Raw genomic sequence first — 14,474 nt, 5'->3', positions numbered from 1 at the left:
TAGAAAAAAAAATAAAGTGTTTCAACCACTTTTTTATATTTCATCATCAGTTTAGGCCGATATATAGCGCCACTTCATATTTGCTGTCCAGTGTGTACCATCACTGCTGCATATTGGAGGCCTAAGCGGGACCTGGAGTGCTGAGCAGTGTTAATTTTGGCAGCAAATTTTGATTTCGTTTTAGTCTTAGGACTAAAATTACATTTTAGTTTTAGAACTAAAATAGAGTTTTAGTTTTAGTCCCATTTTAGTCTTTAGTTGACTAAAATCGAATGTGTTTCGGATTTCAAAAGTCATTATACACTCCTGGAGTAAAAAATTCTAACATAATGTTATAATTCATGGTATTAAGGTTTGAACAAACACACAGATTCAGATTTAGCCACTCTGGACGATCTGAGGAGGCCTGTAATGCTGCACAGTGCTCTGGGCAGTGGTCTGAGGAGGCCTGTAATGCTGCACAGTGCTCTGGGCAGTGGTCTGAGGAGGCCTGTAATGCTGCACGGTGTTCTGGAGTGTGGTCTGAGGAGGCCTGTAATGCTGCACGGTGTTCTGGAGTGTGGTCTGAGGAGGCCTGTAATGCTGCACGGTGTTCTGGAGTGTGGTCTGAGGAGGCCTGTAATGCTGCACAGTGTTCTGGAGTGTGGTCTGAGGAGGTCTGTAATGCTGCACAGTGTTCTGGAGTGTGGTCTGAGGAGGCCTGTAATGCTGCACAGTGTTCTGGAGTGTGGTCTGAGGAAGCCTGTAAAGCTGCAGAATGCTCTGGACGGTGGTCTGAGGAGGCCTGTAATGCTGCATAGTGCTCTGGACGGTGGTCTCAGGCAGGTCTGAGGGATGGCCTGTAATGCACAGTGCCGTGGATGCTGGTGGTAAGAGGAGCCTTTTTGTAATGATGCACAGTGCTTGATGATGTTCTCCTTTCTAAGGGATGGCCTGTAATGCGCAGTGCCCTGGATGCCACTGCCAGTGGTCAGAGAAGGCCTGTAATGCTATGTTTCACAGTCCTGGATAGTGGTCTGAGGGATTGCCTGTAATGCAGTGCCCTGGATGCCACTGCCAATGGTCAGAGGAGGCCTGTAATGCTGCACAGTGCTGGATGGTGGTCTGAGGGATGGCCTGTAATCCACAGTGCCCTGGATGCCACTGCCAGTGGTAAGAGGAGGCCTGTAATGCAGTTGCGCACACACAGTGCTCAGTCTGGATGGTGGTCTGAGGGGAGGCCTCAGACCGGCTGTGCTGTAATTGTAATATACAACTGTACACACTCACAGTCTGCTCTGGGCCCCTGGCGGCACGGTCGCCTTGTAAGTCGGGACTCTGGAGACCTCAGCCTGGCTGACCTGTAATACACAGGTCTGCTCTCTCAATTTCAGGTCTCTGGCAGTCGTCTCCTCACGGTGCGCTTGCTTGCTGGGAGCGGATTGTGGAAGCATGTGGAGCTCCAGGAAAAAACGGAAGTTAGTTCATGATGGTAAACGTACCTGACTCACATTTTCGTCCTGTTTTCATTTGTTAACAAAAAAGGATTTGATTTTCGTCATAGTTTTCATCAGTGGACGAAAATGTGCTGTACTCGTTTTCGTCACTGTAAAAATGCTGCTGATGAAATATTTGACAAATGCTTTCATTGAAAAAATGAACATTGGTGCTGAGGCTGGGGGTACTGACAGACAGAGTCACCTGGATGTAGAGCAGAGAGTAGGCTAATCGCATTGTGTACCCGAGTGGTGAGCTGCAAAATCACTGGGACTGGTGAGCTGCCACTGTGGGAATTTACTGCTAGAGACTAAACCCTTTGTGAACTGACTATAAAACCATCTAGTAGCCCTATTTACTGGCTGGCTGGTTTGACTGGTATTGTACTCATGTACACCAATGATAAAACTGGGCCCCAATGCTAGTCAGCTGATGATTTAGGACTAAGGACTGCCCCGTTACAACTGCCCCAAAGACACCTTTGACTATTGCTCATACTAAGCTCCTCTAATACGGGCAGGCAGTAATGCCCTGTATACACGGTCGGACTTTACAACGTGAAAATGTGTGATCGGATCTTGTTGTCAGAAAATCCGATTGTGTGTGGACTCCTTCAGACTTTTTCTGTCGGAATTTCCGACACGCAAAGTTTGAGAGCAGGATCTAAAATTTTCCGACAACAAAATCGGATCGTTTAAATTCCGATCATGTGTAGACAATTCTGACGGACAAAGTGCCATGCATGCTCAGAATAAATTACGAGACGAAAGCTACTGGCTACTGCCCTCTTTATAGTCCCGTCGTACGTGTTCTACGTCACCACGTTCTGAATGATCGGATTTTCCAACAACTTTGTGTGACCGTGTGTATGCAAGACAAGTTTGGGTCAAAATCCAAAGAAAAAAATCTAACGTATTTTGTAGTCAGGATGTCCGACCGTGTGTATGGGGCATTACACTCTGACAGGAAGCTCAATGAACCTAGAGCAATTGAAAGCACTCTGTTAGTTTATCGAAAGCTACAAGCTGCAGAAAATATGAATAAAAATTTAATAGTGTCTAAATTAAAGCAAACCAAACAAAAGGAGATGAAGGTGTTGGTTTCAAACACAGTAGGAGTGGTGCTATCGATCATACACTGAGGCTGAGCACTGAAGACTGTTGGTGTAGACGTTTAGCCCAGGTTCACACTGAGTTGCGGGAATGAAGCCTTGTGAGTTCACTCCCGCATGTGAGTCCTGATTTTGGCCGCAATTTTAGAGATATCTGTGCAGGTTTCTGCACAGATGTCAATGTAAATCGTAGCCCGAAATCGCAAAAAGTAGTACAGAAACTACTTTTTGAAATTGGTGCAGCACCGCAAATGCACCGATTAGGACAGTGCCATTACCGCCAATTTGACATGTGATTTGACATGTCAAATCGTATGTCAAATCATACCAATGTGAGCCAGGGCTTAAGCACTGTTGGAAGTAACAATTGGTTGGACATTGATTTATACACTACTGAGATCAGTGGCGTAGTGTGGGGGATGCCGTGGCCCAGGGCGCGAGATTTGGGGGGCGCCAGTATGTGTCACTGGCTGCCTACACCTAATTTTATATTCCTATGCCCCCCGCGCTCAGGCCACCATGTTAAGTGTCCGGCGCCCTGGGCGTATGGGGGTTATGTGAGGCATAGGACAGTGTAGTGTAGTGTAGTGGATAGTGTAGTGGTCAGTGTAGTGTAGTGGACAGTATAGTATAGTGGTCAGTCTAGTTCTCAGTGTAGTGGACAGTATAGTATAGTGGCCAGTGTAGTGTGTAATGGTCAGTATAGGAATCAGGTAGGTCAGTACTATTGTATTTGAAGGGACTCGGGGAGTGCTAAAAGTCCGCAGGATAGGGGGCGCAAATTACTTATCTTGCCCTGGGTGCTGACAACCCACGCTACGCCACTGCTGGAGATGTAATGTCTATTTGGATACTGATGTGCAGATTTCATTTGATTGATTATCATTTGCAGTATTATTGTGGTGTATATTATTGTCTCATTTCAGAGTGCTCCACATTTCTTTTTGTTTGGTTACAAAATAAAAGGTCACAAGTTCTCTGGGGAGTGTGCACTACTTTCAGAGTCACTTGGTGGAATGTAAATCACAAGAGGAAGATTCAAGTGATTAGTGTTTTTATGCTTGTTAGAACACATATAACAGGAAGTGTCGTATACATCTATTTTTTTTTTTTTTGGACTGTGCCATGTGACTAGTTAGTGTTACATGATCACAGGTGTGAATGGAAAAAGGTGTGTTAAATTTGGTGTTATACCTCTCACTCTCTCATACTGGTCACTGGAAGTTCAACATGGCACCTCGGGGCAAAGAACTCTCTGGGTATCTGAAAAAAAGAATTGTTGCTCTACATAAAGCTGGCCTAGGCTATAAGAAGATTGTCAAGATCCTGAAACTGAGCTGCAGCATGGTGGCTAAGACCATACAGTGGTTTAACAGGACAGGTTCCACTCAGAAAAGGCCTTGCCATGGTCAACCAAAGAAGTTGAATGCATGTGCTCAGCATCATATCCAGAGGTTGTCTTTGGGAAATAGACATATGAGTGCTGCCAGCATTGCTGCAGAGGTTGAAGGGGTGGGGGTCAGCCAGTGCTCAGACCATACGCTGCAGACTGTATCAAATTTGTCTGCATGACTGTCATCCCAGAAGGAAGCCTCGTCTAAAGATGATGCAATAGAAAGCCTGCAAACAGTTTGCTGAAGACAAGCAGATGTCCTGTGGTCTGATGAGACCAAGATACACTTATTTGGTTCAGATGGTGTCAAGCATGTGTGGCGGCAACCTGGTGAGGAGTACAAAGACAAGTGTCTCTTGCCTACAGTCAAGCATGGTGGTGGGAGTGTCATGGTCTGGGGCTGCATGAGTGCTACTGGCACTGGGGAGCTACAGTTCATTGAGGGAACCATGAATGCCAACATGTACTATGACATACTGAAGCAGAGCATGATCCCCTCCCTTCAGAGACTGGGCAGCAGGGCAGTATTCCAACATAACGACCCCAAACACACCTCCAAGACGACCACTGCCTTGCTAAAAAAGATGAGGGTAAAAGGTGATGGACTGGCCAAGCATGTCTCCAGGCCTAAACCCTATTAAACATCTGTGGGGCATCCTCAAATGGAAGGTGAAGGAGCGAAAGGTCTCTAATATCCACCAGCTCCATGATGATGTCATCATGGAGAAGTGTAAGAGGACTCCAGTGGCAACCTTTGAAGCTCTGGTGAACTCCATGCCCAAGAGGGTTAAGGCAGTGCTGGAAAATAATGGTGGCCACTAGGGATGAGCTCGGTGTTCGACTCGAACGCCCACAATGCACTACGCCATCGCAATGCATTGCTGGCTCATGATTGGCCAAGCATGCACTGTGACCCCGTCTATAAGACTCGGCTGATCACAGATCGGAGTATAGGGTCAATACCGACCCCATACCACGTGATCAGCTGTCAGCCAATGACAGCTGATCATGTGCTGTAAACAGAGGCAGCAATGACTCCGGTGGCTGTCACCGGCGGCTGTTAGAGGGACATCAGTCCCGATCATGGAGAGCCTCTGCAGAGGCTTCTGTGCCACCTACCAGTGCACACAGTGTAACCTATCAGTGCCCATCAGTGCCACCTATCAGTGTCACCTTATCTGTGTCTATCAGTGCAGCCTCATCAACGAATATCAATGAAGGAGAAAAATGACCAGTTTGCTAAATTTTATAACAAACTATGAACCCCTTTGTTTTTGTTTTTTCATAAATTTCTGCCTTTTTTTTGTTTAGCTAAAAATAAAAACCCAAGGGGTGATTAAATACCACCAAAAGAAAGCTCCATTTGTGTGAAAAAAATTATAAAAATGTCATTTGAGTACAGTGTAGCATGACCGCGCAATTGTCATTCAAAGTGTGACAGCGGTGAAAGCTAAAAATTGGTCTGGGCAGGAGGGGGGTTAAAAGTACAACTTTGCTATAAAGGTCAAAGGATATAATGCTTAATGATAAATTCCCTTTTAGTTATTTAGTCTATATCTTATTAGAGCTTTATAAATATGTTCTTTTCTATCAGGAAGTGAGTTGTTTATTTAATATATATTGCCATAAAGTACTGCTGCTGTCTTGGGCCAGCTCCAGTTCAATAGCTAACGTCTGTATTTACTGCAATAAAATGAGGCTTAGCAGCAATATATTTAACCTTTGAGTCTAGGTGCCAAGTAGAGTTTAACTCTAGAGTCCTGTGGTTTTTTATGCAGTGCTGATGTGTTTTCTAAGTGGTGTCTTGCCAACAGGCTGGAAAGTGAGGCTGGACAGATACACTGCTGGACAGCTTGACAGTGGTTTGCAATAAAAAATATTCTGTATAACTGCTCAATAAAGAATGTGGTGCCTTAGTTGTTGGCACTTCTACCATAGTTTCTAGCTCAGGGTCCTGAGTTTGATTCCCATCAGATAACTACCCTGTATCTACATGGAGCTCATATCCACTCTTAGTTACCTGAGTATTTTCTGGTTTCATTCTACAATTCCAAACATGCTGATGAATTTTCCTGGCTCTTATGTAGCTCTATCCCCTCAGGAGTCACTGAGTATAATGGGTCCCCTGTTCACTTCTGAGCCTAGGGTGAGACACAACCCCCACTGACACCACCGTAAACTGTAGCCAGATGTCACCTTGGTTATCACACAAAGGATAAGCACACCACTTGGGATGAACAATTATTTAGTGTACTGTATATGTAAGAGTCAGATGGGCAGTAGTATAAGCACAAAATGTCTGAGATGCACAAAAGAGATCCACATATAAAAAGTAAGCAATATAACACAGAACGGTGCTTACTTTAAGTAAACCCAATTGTCCTGCAGGACTCAGGATTTAAATGTTAGCTCTCCCACCAAGAGTATTTCCCCAAATGAGCAGAGGAAAAGAGAAAGAATGTTAAGCTAGCTTGCTTGTGGGCTCCCAGGAACAAGAGTCAGGGTTTAACTCTCGGAGGATTTTGGTAGGAAAAATGTCCCATAGGAGACCAAACACATAATTTGGGAAAGACTCTTCTGACAGCATGATGGAGCCCTTACGATGGTGCACAGTAGAGGTGTGGTCCCCTTTCTATGAGAAATAGCATTTCCCCAGGGATGGTGACACTGCAGGCAGAGTTCCCCTTTAATAGATGTGACAAACTGGCAAGTCTCTTTAAGGAAGGGGTTATTTAAGCTGAGAAGGAATGGGAGCAGAATTTAGCAGAAGTGCGCCCCTTTAAGTGCAAAACTTGACATGTGAAACTTGTTGATTCCTTGGGTAGAATAGGCTGTAAGTGGTATGCATTTAGAGTTCCTTCCTATCAGACAAACAGAAAATGTTAAGGCTGGTATCCTGCATGCAGTACGTCAATGGGCAGCTAGTGTAGATAGGCCACAGTACTAATTGGGCTATGGAATCTGTGTCTCTGTGTGGCGGTCTGTGTTGTAAGAGATTCAGGGCTTAACTGGCAACAACAACAAATGAACGTGTAGCATGTGGTTATGTGGTATGGGTTAGGAACCATCTCACCCAGTCCTTGTAGCGGTGCAAAGCTATTGCCTTGCTGTTGGGGGGGCCCCCTTTCTTTCTGTCCTCTTGCAGACAAAGTGATACAGATAGCAATGACCTGATATGTCTGCCTGCAGGATCGACTATCCTGCCTCTCAGTATGATCAGCGATCTGGAAATCCCATTCTCAGCTCTCTGGGCCAATCTGATCTGGCGTGTGTCCTCCTGGGTCAGCACTATCTTCTATCACACGTCCTGACTCTCTCACAGTCTCCTCCTCTCTCCCCTGAAGGTCCCCTGGCTTTTCTTTTTATAGGCTTCCGCCCCTTTGCTCACTCCCTTGGGATCTGTAGTTCATTTCCAGCTTAACTGAGTAACGAAATCCTGCTTGCAACATTCTTAGCATTGCTATATTAGAACCTGTGCCAAAAAAAACTGCAGAGCTGTGCCATCTTGTGGCCATTTAACAACCTAAAATCAGTAACAATGCAGTGTGTTACATCTAAATAAAATAGCTGTGAAATATAAACAAGGGTACATGGTTGCGTTTTTCTAAGAGAACCATAGTCTCAAATATATGTAAATATAAATATAACAGTAGAAAGTTTTCTCATAAAAATTAAAGTCTCTGCTCAAGTTCCTGTAAATCCATCCAGTGTTTCCTGCAATGGATGCTGGCTAGGCAGGAGTCTGTGTAACTCCTCACATAGTGCGGCAATGCCTAGATAAAGGCCAAACAACGCACACCTAGCAAAAACATTAGAAAACACCCTCAGCCAGCTTCATCCAAAGCCATGCCTCCAACACATTTTTCCCCGCCCACGGGACCCAAACATGGAGGTTGACCTCCATGATTAATCATGATACCTCCAAATCGGATTGAAAAATAAAAATAAAGTCTGATTTAAAAAAATGTAATGAATTGGAGACTTACACAAGAGAAGGTTTTCTAGTTAACAAATTTAGTAACAAACATCTTTCATTGTTTTCTCCTAAAGCTGAACTTTATTCTCTCAATCAACAATAACCTATTTTGTCTATATTCTGCTAAGAAAATGGATAGGGAGGTACAGTATATTATGTTTACTAATTTTCTATATCTTTTGCTTCCTGAATTCTGACCTAGGCCAAAATGATGTCATACAGCCCAGAAGTCTTCATGGGTATTTTTTTTCTGATCTGGAGAAGGGGGGTTTTCTCAGCTAAGCACACCCTCCTGCCTGAATGTCTGGCCTAAGGGCGGATGGAATCCAGGAAGTAAATACTACATGAATCATGATGGTGCTGCTGGAAATATTAAGGAGGTATTTTCAAAGTGATCTCTCAACAAAATAAGGCATGGAGCCATGGATGTATGGGTGGGTTTGCTTTGAATAGTAAAAAAATAATTAAATAGCATTTTCAGTTTGTGGTGGTCAGATATAGTTAAGTTCTACTTTATGCAGGACTTTCACTTTTAACATGGCTTAAAGGTGCGCATGGTCCATTAACACAGACTGTGGCTCAGCCCTACTACCTGCTTGCTCCTCCTGGCTGTGATTGGCAGGAGCATGGCTCCTGTTGCTGCCTCTCTGTCCAACGAGGAGAGAGAGAGCCAAGAGCAGCTGATCTCATGCACATCGCTGGATCGAGATCAGGCTCAGGTAAGTATAGGAAGGGGTGGGGGGAGCTGCATGCAGAAGTTTTTTTACCTTAATGCATAGAATGCATTAAGGTAAAAAAAAAAACTTCTGACTTTAGAACCACTTTAAAGTCAACTAAAGTTTCACTTTAGGCCTACCCTGTAAAATGGCAGTTGGCAAATACAATTTAAAATGTATGTGGCTTCATGAAACAACATAGAAAAGCTTTTTGACAAATAATAAATGAGACCAAATTGCTATTTTGATTGTTCTGACACAAAAGAGAAATGTATAGACTGCTATTTCTGATATCTTCCAGATAATGCTAGTTGCCTGACTGTTTTGCTCACATCCCTTGTCTGAAGTATAAAGATTGTGAATTCTGACTTGACCTTTAACTGCTTAAGGAGCGCCCCAGGTACATATACTGTGGCAGGGCAGCCCTTAAGCGCAAAATTACGTACCCGTAGGGGGTTTCTCTCCTTGGCTCTGGGATGCGTACATGCACCGCCGAAGCACTGCTCCCTCTGTGATTGGACACCAGCATTTGTTCACAGGAGGGGCAGAGCGGCGGTCTGCCTATGTAAACAAGGCTGACCTCCATTTTGTGAGGGAGGAAAATTGTAGATTTTGTGTTTCTGCTAAGCACAGATTTCTGTTTTCCTCCAGTCACAGCATTCCCCCCACAGTTAGAAAGCACTCCCTAGGAGCACACTTAGATTGCTCCTGATGTTACTCCCTTTCCCTGCTGGTGTCATTTATACAGCGAAAGTACATTTTTTTAGCACTGATCACTGTATTGGTGTCACTGGTCCCCAAAAAGTGTCACTTATGCCGCGTACACACGACCGGACTTTTCAACATCAAAGGTCCGACGGAACAATTCCCGCAGACCATTCGATCGTGTGTGGGCTGCAGCAGACTTTTGATTTGCAAATCCGACAGACTTTAAAAATGGAACATGTTTCAAATTATTCTGCCGGAACTCCGCCGGACACAGTTCCCACGAGAAATCCGCTCGTGTGTATGCTAGTCCGACGGACAAAAACCGACACGAGGGCAGCTATTGGCTGCTAGCTATGAACTTCCTTATTCTAGTCCAGTCGTACGTCATCACGTTCGAATCCGTCGGACTTAGGTGTGATTGTGTTTGGCCAAGTCCGTTCATTCGGAAACTCTGTCAGAACTCTGTCAGAACTCTGTCAGAACTCTGTCAGAACTCTGTCAGAACTCTGTCAGAACTCTGTCAGAACTCTGTCAGAACTCTGTCAGAACTCTGTCAGAACTCTGTCAGAACTCTGTCAGAACTCTGTCAGAACTCTGTCAGAACTCTGTCAGAACTCTGTCAGAACTCTGTCAGAACTCTGTCAGAACTCTGTCAGAACTCTGTCAGAACTCTGTCAGAACTCCGTCGAAAGTCTGTCAGACCTAGTCCCTCAGTCGTGTGTACGGGGCATTAGTGTCAGATTTGTTCACCACAATGTCGCAGTTCCGCTAAAAATTGCTGATCACTGGCATTACTAGTAAAAACAATAAAGTTAAGTCTATCAATCTATCCCATGGTTTGTAGACACTATAACTTTTGCGCAAACCAATCAATACACGCTTATTGGGATTTTTTTTTTTTGTATTGAAAACATGTGGCAGAATACATATTGGTATAACTTGATGAAGAAATTCGATTTTTTTACACTTTTTGATTTGGACGTGTTTTATAGCAGAAAGTAAAAAATATTGTTTTGTAAAAAAAAATTGTCGTCCTTTTTTTTGTTTATAGTGAAAAACATAAAAACTGCAGAGGTAATCAAATACCACCAAAAAAAGCTCTATTTGTAGGGAAAAAAAAGGACATAAATTGTATTTGTGTACAATGTCGAACGACTGCACAGTTCTCAGTTAGATCAATGCAGTGCCATGTCGCAAAAAAAAAAAAAAATGGCCTGGTCAGGACCTTCCGGAGCTGAAGTGGTTAATAGCTGCATGCTTGTTTAAGTCTAGTTTAATCCTAATATATTTCTCTCATGAGGGTTTATTTTGATTATTTATTTATTTTATATAAAGAACTATGGGAAATGTACCCACTTTTATTTATTTTCCAGTGTACAGAACAAGCCAGCCAGCCCTATAACACACAGAGACAGCACTACAATAAGTGCAAAGAAACCAATGGCCATGGCCAGCATTGCAGAGCCTTCAATGCAGCCCTGTTACAGATATTTAATCTAGGCTGATGGTCTTTGCTGGACTAGAATGTTTACATTTCATTAAATCTGTCAACTTGTACAGACATAATGAACAACAACAGTGCCATTAATAAGCAAAACTACAACAGCCGGCATCTGCAGCCTGATCTTATAATCGTTTCAGAAAAGTAAAACATAGCGAGAGAGCTTTCTGAAGTGAGTGCGATAAAATCACCATAAAACTTTGTAGAGATCAATTTCAGTTTGTTAAATGATATATAAAAATTTCAGACTGGCAGTATATTTTCCAAGGCCCAGACAATAGCATGTGTGCATTAGAGAGAGCAGCAAAACCATATGCTGATGTCAGCTCATATGCCATATGGAAAACAGTTCCTTTTAGTAGGCTCCAACTTAATGTTGGTGAGTAGAGATGGGTGAACGTTTTAAAAGTTCAATCCATTGTGGATCGGCCACAGGGTGTAGCATACAACATACCTGCACAATTATCAATATAGGAAAAGTGCATTTTGGGACTTTAAATGAGGCCAGCATCAAAGGGACACCAGCCTCCATCCCTGTCAGTAGTTTATAAGGAGAGGAGAGGGATGGGACTTTGAGTGAAGCACACAGCAGTAAATGGATTGGTCAAGTGACTGGAAAAATTTAATTTATTTATATTTCACAAATCATACATTGTTTGCAAGTATTTTGGGCAACAAGCCTCTAAAAAATACTTGGGGCAACATGCCTCATACAATATAAATTACAGTTCAATAAATAAACATATATTGAGTAGTCTTGAGACCTTAGTTGGTAAGTAAATTAAACAAACGACCAAAATAAAAATTTCTAAATATAAATAAAAATTCAGATTATGTAAAAACTGGATATTCCATGATTACAATAAAAAGAAGGTAATAATTCAAGGCTCTACGCGTTTTGCGGCGCTGTAGCCGCTCATCAGGAGCAAGTACCATGGAATAGATCTAAAAAAGAGAAATAACAAAAATAATAAAAGGAAAAATAATGAAACAAACCTCACAAACCCGAATTCGATCTCTAGGCATGCGCAGTGCGGGGATGGGCAGGCGCTAATCGCCGGACGGCTGAGCCGTCTAGGTGAAAGCTTTCCATCCCTCCACTGCTGCATGTACCTGTGTGGCTCTGGTGACAGGACGCGGATGGTGCATCTGCCCAGGCATCTCCCGTTGTAGGCTCACATTCCACCTTTCCCTCTCACTAGTAGGATCACACTTGTGTGGATCGACTACGGTCCTTCTCAGTTGGCATAAGTACACAACATGTTCTCTTTTCTTTTTTCACTTCACCTGCTCCCTTTTTTTTCTTGCACCATCCATTCATCACCACTGCAACACTTGTTCACAATTCATATATTTTTATTTTTTATCTCACTTAGGGGTTTCTTTCAATCATTATGTTCACATCACACCCATTGCACTCACTGACTCTGGAGGTGTCCTTGGCGGCTGCAATCATCCATGCAGGCTACCGTGCTACCTGGGGGCTTCACCTTGCGTTCTTGTTTTGGCGATTCTTGATGCCACCCAGATGGTGTGCTGATGCAAATGTAAGTTGGATGCACAGTTTTTCTTTAAATATGGGCTAACACCCATTTGTAGCTCATTTTTGTTTCATTATTTTTCCTTTTATTATTTTTTTTTGTTTTTCTTTTTTAGATCTATTCCATGGTACTTGCTCCTGATGAGCGGCTACAGCGCCGCAAAATGCATAGAGCCTTGAATTATTATCTTCTTTTTATTGTAATCATGGAATATCCAGTTTTTACATAATCTGAATTTTTATTCATATTTAGAAATATTTATTTTGGTCGTTTTATTTAATTTACTTACTAACTAAAGTCCCAAGACTACTCAATATATGTTTATTTATTGAACTGTGATTTATATTGTACGAGGCATGTTGCCCCAAGTATTTTTTATAGGCTTGTTGCCCAAAATACTTGCAAACAATGTATGATTTGTGAAATATAAATAAATTACATTTTTCCAGTCACTTGACCAATCCATTTACTGCTGTGTGCTTCACTCAAAGTCCCATCTCTCTCCTCTCCTTATAAAATACCTTCACAATGTGGTTGACTCACCTCTGTTTACCCTCCTCCTTCAACCCTAACAGTTCAGAGTTGTCCCCAGCTGTCGCCTTCTCCATTTCTTCCGAGCTTGTGTCCTTACTCTTCAGCCTTTGGGCAATCACTGACAATGCAACTTCTGTGTGTAGCACCCTGATGTTTAGGCAGGGTTGCTCCTAAATTTACCTGTCAGGTGTAGTTACCTTGGCTCATTGTTAGGGATCAATTGAGTTCACCCTAAGTCTGGAATTGCTGCACTTCTCTTTTGCCGCAAGGTGGCAGGGTGCCTGGTGACATTAGATAAGACAAGGGCAAAGCAAGGACAGATTAAGAGTGTCTTAGACAATGGGAAGATGTTTTCTTTAATCCCTTGGCCTGCTGGGAGAACCTATATATTTGGGTGGAGTCAGGTGATCTGGGTTTTCAGTGCCACCTGGATGGCTGTCTGGGTGGACGTGTGTTGTATTACCTGGGCTTTTAGGCCGCAGTTTGAGCCTATCCCAGGCACATGTGGCTGCTAGGCTATCTGAGTGCCTGACCAGAAGCAAGAGAGCAGCATAGGGTTTGGATTTCGGCTTGCTGTCCAACCAGAAGTGATGGTTCTGCCAGGCGGAGAACCTGTCGTGGTTGGAGGTAGAGGGGAAGCTGTCGCCACTAAGGGACCAACCACCTTATTACCAGGGACCACAGTGAGTAGCTGAAGCAAGTACCAGAGCAGTATTCTCACCAACCAGGGACGGTGAAGAATTGGGGAACTTCAGCAGGTGTCAAGCCAGGGACACAGAGAGCAGAGGTGACGCTTGCTGAGCAGGCTTGTGTGTCAAGCCAAGGACCGAGCAGGCCAGTGGGGTGAAGCTTGAGAAGTATCTGGAGTGCCAAAATAGGGATCCATTAGAGGGTGATGCTTGAGGAAGATTGGAAGAGCATAAGGGATTCGGTGGCAGTGAATCAGCAAGTCTAGTGAGAGAGACTGGGAGCTCAGTGGGTTGAGGACCTACAAGAAGTGACTGTAAGGAAAGGAAAGGAGTTCATTACAACTTGTGTTAGGAACTGTTCTAAGACTGTTGCCATAGGAGACAGCATTCTTACACATGCAGATGTGGTGTCTTGCTGAATGCCTTTCCCTGCATGGCTGTCTACCTATAGAAGTCTCAGGATCTGCTACTTAACATTGCAACTGCCTTAAGGGTGTCCTGGCCCTAAACCCTCTGTCTCAAAGTTCTGTTCAAGAAAAAAAAATCTCTTTGCATTCAAGAGGCGACTGGTGCCCATGGATATACTTTACACTACAGCCACTATGCCACTATGCCTTACAACCCACTCTATATGGAAGGATGTCAGCAGCTCTTGGCTCTGGAGGTTCTCATTAGACTAAAGGAAGCTTGGGACCTTGCTACATGTGTATGCACCCAGGCCTTGTATCATCCTAAGTGTCTTACAGATGTCAGAAATATACACTGCAAATAAGCTATACGCAGTGCACATTACAGAAAGAATGTTAGAACTAAGAAGACCAAAGAAACA

The sequence above is a fragment of the Lithobates pipiens genome, unplaced genomic scaffold (genome assembly GCF_037356315.1).
Source record: "Lithobates pipiens isolate NorthernLeopardFrog02 unplaced genomic scaffold, aLitPip1_a1.2 Scaffold_25, whole genome shotgun sequence".
Classification (NCBI taxonomy): Eukaryota; Metazoa; Chordata; class Amphibia; order Anura; family Ranidae; genus Lithobates; species Lithobates pipiens.
Note: the sequence above shows the minus strand (reverse complement) of the source record.